Below are 10839 nucleotides of genomic sequence, written 5' to 3' on the forward strand. Positions count from 1 at the left end.
ACATTACAATTCTTCAGTGGAGGAATTATGTCTTTATTTATTCAACAAATGTGCATTTCTAATTTTCCCCATACCAAAATGGACTTCAGGTGAGATGACGTTCAATAAGTAATGATTAGCCGGGTTTTCTTGTGTGACAGTTTAGCAGGCTCAGAGAAAGCCGTCAAGGATTGACACTTGTCTTCATGGTATGGTATTTCACCTAAAGAAATGCATGGTTATTCTTACTAGTACATTAACAACCCTACAATAATGTATGTTTTTACTATTTTTCCATGCTAGGGTTATTGCTTCCCCTCACCAAAATGCAGTTGATTTTTGTAAATATACATGTGAATCATTCTCACAGTCAGTGAGAATAATTTCTTAGCTTCAGTTTTCTTTCTAAAGCTCACATATTTCATACAGAGTTGCCTCTCACAGAAGGAAATTCCACTGTGTCGTACAGAGAAAAAAAATAACCATGCCAACCCTCAGATGCAAACAGTGGAATGTTCAACCAAAAATGAACTAGCCAAGGCTTACACAATTTGAACAATGATATAAATAATAGTAAGATTGTTTTCTAACCCAACGAATAAAGTACATATTCATGAATCCACAAATAAATGACCAAACAAAAACACAAATGAACTGGAGAGCTGAAGAACTCTAGTTAATAAATGTTGAATGAATGAGAGAAGCAGATCACTCCTAGATCACAGGAAGAAGACTACAGTAATAACTTTTGCAGACAAGATTCAGGGATCAAGGCTAAATTAAAAAGAAACAGGAAATCTGCATAGCCTCAAATTACCTCCTTCAACATAGTTGTTCCATAGTTTTAACAAATTCTTTGTTATTTTTTTTTTTATTCTTTGAATTTTAACAAATTCTTTCCACAAATTCTTTGATACTCCTCTCTAGGAGGTGGAAATAAATCCCCAGTTCCCTTAAGTGTGGTTTGGACTTAGTGTTGAATTCTGAAGAATAGTTTGGAAAGGGAAATTTAGTAACTTTACAGTAGCAAATCCTTGTAGGCTATCACTCCTAATAAAACACTGATAACATGTACCTTCTCAGATCATGAGAACACATCTCTGTGTTTTCTTCTCCAAAATCCACAAGCATAGTCTAGTCATGAGAAAACACAGACAAACCCAAACTTAGGGAGATATTAGACTTGTGACCAAAATGGTTCACAAGTGTTGAAAGGTCAGGAAAGGTCAGAAGGTCATGAAACAGAAGGCCAGACAGAGGGACTGTCACAGATGGGAGGAGACTGAGGAGATGTGACAACTGACTGCAACATGATATCCAGGCTTAGACACAGAACAGCAAAAAGACCCTAGGGGAAAACGGGACACGCAAGTAAAATCTATGGATTGGTAACTAGTACTGTACCAATGTTAATATCCTAGTTTTGGTCATCTTACCAGGCAAAATGTAAGATGTTAACCTTAAGGGAATAAGGAACTCTCTGGACCATCTTTGCAACTCTTACTAAGACCAAAATTATCTTAAAATAGTTTTTAAAAGCTAGAAGGAATCTTCCATAAAAAAACTGATTCAACCTCCTGCCTTCTGTCATGTATTAATTCAATCAATCAATTATTCCTAGAATGCAAGAAATTTGTCTGTTGTTTTCATCACTGCAGCCCCAATAGCCACATGTAATGTGCAATGAGAGGATTTTTTTTTAACTGAACTAAAAATAATATCTAATGATTTGGACTTATATCTTAAAAGTAAAAATTTTAAGAAAAAAGTAGTATTTTTATATCTTAAAAATAATGACCATAACTACAGTAACAACACACCCTGGATATCAAGAGTGTTCTTATACTCGATTTTTTAAAAAAATCTATTGCATTTTCATAAGCTACTTCATATCTTCCTCGTCTGGGGGAGTTGAGGTGAATTTGCTGACAAGGACTCACACTATACCTTGTTTCAAGATTCTTTAATCATGAAGCTAGATATCGCCTTCTGAAGATTTCAGAAGTTGCAATGGCCTCAGCAATAGATGATCAGTCCTAAGGAAAGTGATCTGGAACTCATTCCTGAGCACCAGGAACTTGTTACATGATGTACTCTGTGACCTGGAGGTTTCTGAGTTAACACTCGGCAGGAAGTTGACAGGGCACAGGTTACACTCTGCTTTATCTTCAAACAGGTTTTAGGAGGAAGGGAAAATCGCAGGGAGATTGCAAACACTTCTGGTGAGAGAATTCTTTCAATGTGAGAGAATTTCACCCTGCTGTCAGAAAGCTTCATTCCTGACACTTTTCTCTATTTAAACAGAGTCATCTTTGGAGCGTCAAACTGACAAGATATGGCTTTTCAGTAACAGAAATGGCAACTTGGTGAAGCGATTCAACTTTGTAATCTGACACAAGGAAAAAAAAAAAAAGTATTCTGATCTGCATTTAAAATGTGCTGCTTTTGAGCCAGGACATAAATAATGAGTCTGCTTAGCAACTGAATTGGCCAAAATAAATAATAGTCTCTCTTCTGCTTTTTACCTCTCCATAATATATGTAATTCTTGCTGAAAACCCAAAGAAGATACCATATGGATTTTTTTTTTTGGTGGGCTAATCTCATAAAATTACAAATAAAACTTTCACAGGATTGTAACATCTGCTTCACCATTACACTGGAGAAAAGTCATCTTTGCAGCATCACATGAGGACATAGAGTTTCATGTCCAAGTTGCCTTCCATTTTGGCATTCCTGTTGTCTTTGAGAGGGCTTGGAGAACATCAACAATAAATGCCAGATGAGCAAAACAAGCCTCTGGAGAGAAAGAGGGTTTTGCTTTATTTTACAGACAGTATGATCAAAATTGAAGTACAGTGTTATTAATTAGTTCAGAATAACCTATGTAAGATTTTTAAATACACGTTTTCTCAAGAAACAAATGGCATGACTGGATGTAGAATGGAATGTCCAAAGAGTTTGACCTTTGCTTTCACACTGGAGCTCCTTAAAGGATGTCAATTTAGAGGTCCACTGACACACTGGAAACGACCCTGGTGCCTGCTATGCCTTTCTTTTATCTCTGTATCTACTTCGACAAGGACAGACTATGCCTAAATATTTCTCCGCACTAACCGCGTATTTCCACTTCTGCTGCTGCCACCCTGGTCCAGGCCATCATGCTTCCCCTTGTCTCCGTCTCGCTTACGTCTATCCAGTGGAGTGCTGGTAAACCAGCTTTCCAAAACAACAGCAAAACTCAAAACCCTCACTTGTGGTGTTTGCCAATTTCCAACATGTAAATTTTTCCACCATCTTCTATGTCAAACCACCCACAGTTTAACAACCAGTTAACAAAATGCCTGAACATTCAACGACTGGCATTCCTGGGTCAGTGTGAGCTGGCTCAAGCCCACCACTGCCTCCATGGGATGTCTTATACAGCCAATCATCTGTAGTCTCCTTGCTTAAAAACTTCAGTAGCTCCCATTTCCCTGCGCTCTAAGTGGCAAACCCCTTACCAAACTGATAAAACCCTCCACAGTCTGGCCCATGCTTATCTCTCCAGTCTCACTGGATGACCCTCTTTTATTCATACCCCAGCCATATTAATTTTTTTTTAGTTCCTTTAATTTATTTACCATGATATCTCTGGTTATTGGATGATCAAATATAGGTTCCTTGTTCTCTTCATCTTGATAATTCCTACTTATTCAGGTATCAGTAGAAAGATTCATTGTGCAGGAAAACTAATCAGGTAGGCATTCCCAACATATTCTCCTACAGTTCTTCTCACATCAGAAAACTCCTACAAGCCCATCAAGATTAGTTATTTAATTACTTTTCTACCTTCAAAACTAGAAACTTTCTGAAGGCAGGAGCCATAGCTCTGAGACCATCACTTTATTTCCAGGGCCTAAGAAAAGCATCTAGTACCTAATAGATCCTCACTTTATTTGCAGGTGAAATAATATTTGTTAAATAATAAGCAAATGGGGATTTACATTAAAATACCCTGATCTTAGGGATAGGTGCACATTTATAAATAAAAGAGATTCATAGCTGTAGTCAGAACTATAACTATTGCCATTTAGGGTCAAGTAATTAAAAAAAAAAGTCTCTGAATTCTTAAAAGAAAAATATGATTTAAAATGTAATGCATTCTGAAAGCTAAGGTCTTATGAAATCAAAAGGCATGTAGCTTCTAGTGGTGACTGAGAAATGCCACCCTTGAAGAAGCGTTCTGAGTATAAAACAGAAACACATTCTTTCCTACTCCAGGGCACACACTTTTGCATCTTGATTCGGAGCCTGGAACTCAAAGACAAATTTTTATAAACTTGTCAGGGGTGATATACACTGGATTCTTATATTAAGAAAGAATCAGGCTAGATGATCTTCAAATCTGCTCCCAATTCAAGGGCTCTAAAATTCCATAAAATAAATATAAGGGGGTGGGCGTGGTAGAATGATAGAGGCCTCTTCTATGTCAACTTGGCTTTTGCATACTGGTGCCCTGGCAATGACCTTGAAAGTTAGGAGAAAATATTGCTACAGATGGGGACACACGTGCACTGAGCAGTGTCCAGAAAAAGGCACAGGGTAGCCCTGGGGGAGCAATTTCACTCTGCAGCCATCGATCTTTTGTCTAATATTGATGTTGGAAAAAACTATATTCGGAGATTCGAGGGATTAAAGGTGTATGTACAAACAAGGCATAAAATGCTTAAGATACTGTGTCCGTGTATTCTTAAACCATTTAGGTTCCTAAATGTGGTTTCCCACATAAATCAACCAAAAATTTTGGAGCAGTCTATGAAAAATGCCTTGTAAATATTAAAATGCATTTTTGAAAGCTCAATTAAAATTTTAACCCCAGGAATAAGAAATAGTCCTGCATTCTTTCAGGATATAAGTGCTGAATACCTTCTCTTAGTTGCCCAAAATCATCCCTGCAGGTGGTGATGGGGTGTCCATCTGCATATGACACAGTCTGTGTCCTCAGAGTACGAGCAGTAGAGCAGCAAAGGCACATACGGTACAAATACTTGTAATTCTGAATAATAAGTATTGTCATAACGCTATGTATAAACTACTCCTCAGGAGCATGGGGTAGCTGCCATGTGTTCTCTTTTAATTAGTTCTTTCAAAGGCCACCAAATGTTTGCAAATAGTTAGCCAGTTGTATTTTACACATTCTCCCACCCTCACATTTTAACATACCTGAAACACTGTTACAGGTGCATATTGATTTTAAGTTGTATCACATTTTCAAAAATGTTGAAAAGAGTAAAAATATGTTTGCACAGAAGTAATGAGGTTCCAAAATCACTGCAGATGGTGATTGCAGCCATGAAATTAAATGACGCTTACTCCTTGGAAGGAAAGTTATGACCAACCTAGACAGCATATTCAAAAGCAGAGACATTACTTTGCCAACAAAGGTCTGTCTAGTCAAGGCTATGGTTTTTCCTGTGGTCATGTATGGATGTGACAGTTGGACTGTGAAGAAAGCTGAGTGCCGAAGAATTGATGCTTTTGAACTGTGGTGTTGGAGAAGACTCTTGAGAGTCCCTTGGACTGCAAGGAGATCCAACCAGTCCATTCTGAAGAAGATCGGTCCTGGGATTTCTTTGGAAGGACTGATGCTAAAGCTGAAACTCTAATACTTTGACCACCTCATGCAAAGAGTTGACTCATTGGAAAAGACCCTGATGCTGGGAGGGATTGGGGGCAGGAGGAGAAGGGGACGACAGAGGATGAGATGGTTGGATGGCATCACCGACTCAATGGACATGGGTTTGGGTGGACTCCGGGAGTTGGTGATGGACAGGGAGGCCTGGCGTGCTGCGGTTCATGGGGTCGCAAAGTCAGACACGACTGAGCGACTGAACTGAACTGAATGAGGTAATAGGCTGAAGAAAACTTGACATATGACAGCAAATTCTCTTAGGTAGTTAATTAAGTTAACGGGAAAACCAAATGGCAGAGACATTTGATGAGTGATATGGATACAAGGGTCTACTCTCCACTGGTGCTTGGGTTCTGGTGGGGTTGGATGTGGGAATGAGGATAGCACTCTACAATTTAAGGAAAGACTGAAAAGATTTGAAAGTTTCCAAGGCAAAACCAAGAATGAGGCAAGCAAAAACGAAAGAGGAAGAGAAAATAGTCAAGTAGCGGAAAACTGTTTGGGAAATACTGAGTCTCCTTCTCTATGTAAGAATCCTAGCAGTTTGATCTTGAATTTTGAAAGAAAGAGAGAGCCTTAATGAAATGTAAGATATAGATAGGACTAGGCTTATGGGAATCCCAGGGACGGAGAAGCCTGGTAGGCTGCAGTCCATGGGGTTGCACAGAGTCGGACACGACTGAAGCGACTTGGCGGCAGCAGCAGGCTTATGGGTGTGCAACCTGTGAGGTCATCCCATGCTTCATTTCATGCTCTGCTGTTACTGCCTTGAAATTCTCAATCTTTGAAAGTATATTTTTTAAGTGAATTCTAACAGGACAATGGAGCATGTGTGAACAGAGGAGATATGTGCATGTGGCAATTTCTTGCCACCTCTTTTGCGTATAGGGAGGAATCTCCATGACCTGTGAGCATAGACATACAGTGGGTCTACCATGTGTGGGAGTTGAACGTATTCTGTCTACTGCTGAGTAAGTGGGGAGACTGACAGCCCTGGAAGATTCACTATCAATTAAAACACAATCTGCAGAAAGAAGTGGGTGGCACTCTAAGAAACAAAAACATCTAAGAAAATTTATCACGTACCTTATTTGCATTGCTTCTCTGTACTAGGTGATTACTGTTTTTTTCTTTTCCTTTATAGTTTATTCCAGGATACTGGATATAGTTCCCCATGCTATACAGTTGGAACTTGTATATTTTGAGAGTGTGCATATGCTAATCCCAACTCCCAATCTGTCCCACCCCGATCCCTCCTCTCTGCCTTGGCAACCACAGATTTGTTATCAATGTCTCTGGTTTTGTCTCATAGATAAGTTCATTTTTGGTCATATTTTAGATTCTACTTAAAAGAGATATTATATGGTATTTGTCTTTATCTTTCTGACTTACTTCACTTACTGTCAAAACCTCTAGGTCCATTCACATTGCTGCAAATGACATTATTTCATTCTTTTTTATGGTGGAGTAGTATTCCATTGTATATCTGTACAGCATCTTCTTTATCTGTCCATCAGTGATGAATATTTAGGTTGTTGCCATGTCTTGGCTATTGTGAGTAGTGCTGCTACGAACATACGGGTGCATATATCTTTTTAAATTACAGCTTTGTCCCAATATATGCCCAGGACTGGAATTGCTGGATTGTATGACAACTCTATTTTTAGTTTTTTAAGGAACCTCCATACTGTTCTCCATAAAGGTGGGACCAATTTACATTCCCACCAACAATGTAGGAGGGTTCCACACCCTCTCCAGCATTTGTTATTTGTAGACCTTTTTAATGATGGTGATTCTGACTGGTGTGAGGTGATGTCTCATTGTAGTTTTTATCTGCATTTGTATAGTGGTGTATCCCCACTGATTGATTCTATGAGTAACATAGAAGCTTGATTCTATGAGTAGCAAGCTTTTAATGGGAACTCGTTATCTGTTGAAGAGAGGAATAAATGAACACTGAATGATTCACTGACGTGCTGTGGGTGCTGGTTAGTTTCCAAATAAGATTGAGTTCCTGTGTTTCCTGACTTTTTAGTCACCAACAAATTTTTAGTCTTCTATATCATTGTAAGCAGTCATTTTCCTTTATTACTTTTTTGTTGTTAAATTTACTTTTTCTCTCATCTCAATTGTACTAAATCCCTTGTCACTGGAGAGTGGTGAGGTGTAGAGAACCACACTGCAGATACTGCAGAGATTCTAGGGACGCTGTCAGGGGCTTGTATCCAGCAGCTTAGTCAAGCACTTGCCCTGATTAACACCTTTGGATATTCTCAGCATGTCTATGGTTTTGATTTCGGTGATAGTGTTGACTTTCTTGGGATTCTTAACCCAAGTGGCCTCTTCTGCTTCTGAGGTGTATTTGAATATGCTGCTGCTGCTGCTAAGTCGCTTCAGTCATGTCCAACTCTGTGCGACCCCATAGACGGCAGCCCACCAGGCTCCCCTGTCCCTGGGATTCTCCATGCAAGAACACTGGAGTGGGTTGCCATTTCCTTCTCCAATGCATGAAAGTGAAAAGTGAAAATGAAAAATGTATTCTAACTTCAATATTAATATGCTGACCTGAATGCAAGAAAGTCTGATCCTACTCTACAAATTTTAGTCCAGCCATTAATACTAAGGATCTAAAAATGGGGAAATATTCAGTATTTATATATACATATATCTTTTTCCAACATAAAATTGTCCTTAGAAAATTATAAATGTGTAAAATGGCTGATTGATATTTTTGATATATCAAAGTAACTTCCTCTAGAATCCAAACTGTATATTTTCAGAATTCTTTGTATGGCAAATAACAGAAACCCATCTCAAGGAGTGTAAGAATATAGTGAAGAAATCTAGAGAGAAAAATGGCTTCTAGAATATTTGTATTCAGGAATTCAGCTGATACTATAAGATTCTCTCTCTCTTTTTTTCGTTCTTCAGGCAGTTCTTCTTGTGGTACATGAGTTAGCTGAAGACAACCCCTGACTCATATCCTGTCAATTTATTGAGTCCAGTGGAAAGAAATAGTTTCACTATTATTTATGGTGAAAAGTTAGGGAAGAATCGTAACTGAGATCCCATGCCCATTTCTTAACCAATCTCTTTGGCTAAAGCAAGAAATATTTTGATTGGGGTTTACGACCACCAGGACCACCCCTTTCATAGATGAATGGAGTGACTAGGGTTATCTCAACCACACAGCTATGGGAAAGAGTACTTCTTATACTGGAAAGGTCTCCCATACCACTCAATGTAAGCAATCATAAAGAATTCGTTGCACTCTTATTTTCAGTAACTATTTTAGGAAAGTTTCATGGTTTAGATTTCTAGAAAGACAGTGGCTTCCAGAAGCCATGAGGCATAATTTGGCAGCAGCATGGATACCCAGAGGGTGTATTGGATGACTTCTATTTACAACAGACGATGCTCACTATGCTATGTGTGACCACGCCTGCTTTCTCTTTAATTTTCAAAACAACTCTATGATGTATCTGTAATTATTCCTCATTTTATTATTGAAAAAGTAAATTGAAGCTGCTGTATAGCACAGGGAACCTAGCCTGGCACTCTGTGATGACCTGGAGGAGTGGAATGGGAGTGGAGAGACAGGCTCAAGAGGAAGGGGAGAGGATATATATATATATATATATATATATATATATATATATATTTGCATTATTGTATGGCAGAAACCAATACAAAATTGTAAAGCAAATAATCTTCAATAAATAATTAAAAATAGTAAAAAGTAAATTAACCTAGATCACAAGCCTGGTCACACAAGTATCAGAACCCAGTTTTGAACCCAGATGCAGTTCTGAAGACCATGTGCTTTTCAACATATGGTAATATTCTTATTTGGAGGATGTCGGTGCTTTCACAGAGCAAGCAGAAGTTTTCATTTGCTTTGCTTTCCCTCTTCCTCTCCTCCAAGAAAAAAAGACATGTAACCTGTTAGAGGTCAACTTTGAGAAAGTGATCCATTATTAAAATCTAGACATTGGGAGGCCATTAGCATTGAAAGCAGTAAGAAGGAACGGAAAGGCATTTGGTGGTGAGCTTAAGATGGAAAATTTTATTTTTCACTTACAGAAATTAAAGGATGGAGATTTGCTGAGACTTTCTACTTCTATTTGAATTCAGAAATTTTTATTTGTCATGAACTTTATATTTTTTAGTTGGTATTATTCAATTACATCACAATTATCTATTGAATTTTTCCTCTAAGGTAAATGTTAAAAAAAACAAACCTAAGTGCATAAAATATCTAATAAAATAATAAAAATGTAAATCAGTTTTAAAGATAAACAAAGTACAAAAGGATAGACTGAAATTCAGCTAAATCAACAAAATCTCACAGGCCAGCCCATGTACTTTGATGGTTCTCATTCTCCTAAATGTAGAGAAAGAATGTGTTACAGCCAAGTTTAGCTCTTGTTCTTCTTCCTGCAAAATTACAGTAGACTATGAACTTGTGGTTTCTGTCCAAGTGAAAACTTCCCACGATTATGTTCCTGACATTTTACTATATATATATTTATAAAAAACATCTAATTTCTCTTCAGAAAAACTGGATTTCAGAATTAAACCTGGAAGAGTGAATAATCAAAATACACAGTCTCTCAACTATTTGTAGTAACCTTTAATGGCACTTAGTTGGAGCCACCAAAAAGCAAAGGTCTTCATTTTTACTTTTCACTTAGTATGTATAAAAATCCAAAAGCCCCAAAGGGAGCTTGACGAAGTTGTTCAATCCAGAATAGAAATCATCAGGATCCACAAAGATTTATGCAGAGAAGCCTGCATAGTTCCTCAATTCCTACAGGAGTTAGTCCCAAATCTTAGGATGGCACACCGCACTTCTATGTTCAAGGTCCCTACTTACCTTGACATCTATGCAAGGAATAATCTGTCACCCTTTCAGAACCTAAAGAACGTGCTATTTCTCAATGCCACACTGCTTTTTGCACCTGTGCCTTTACTTTCATTCATGCTATTGGGCAAAAGTCTTTACACTTTTAGACCTAGCAAATTCTAATGCATTCTTCAAAATTCAACTCAAAATTCAGGGTACTGTTACCAATGAGAAAAATTTAAACAAAGTACCTGTTTTCCCAAAGCATTTGTAAAAATTTGTTTGCATACCTCTACTAGAGCACTTTTTTATACATTGTGTTTTGTGGTTTAGTTGCTAAG

This window comes from Bubalus kerabau, chromosome 14 (assembly GCF_029407905.1).
Source record: "Bubalus kerabau isolate K-KA32 ecotype Philippines breed swamp buffalo chromosome 14, PCC_UOA_SB_1v2, whole genome shotgun sequence".
NCBI classification, from domain to species: Eukaryota; Metazoa; Chordata; class Mammalia; order Artiodactyla; family Bovidae; genus Bubalus; species Bubalus kerabau.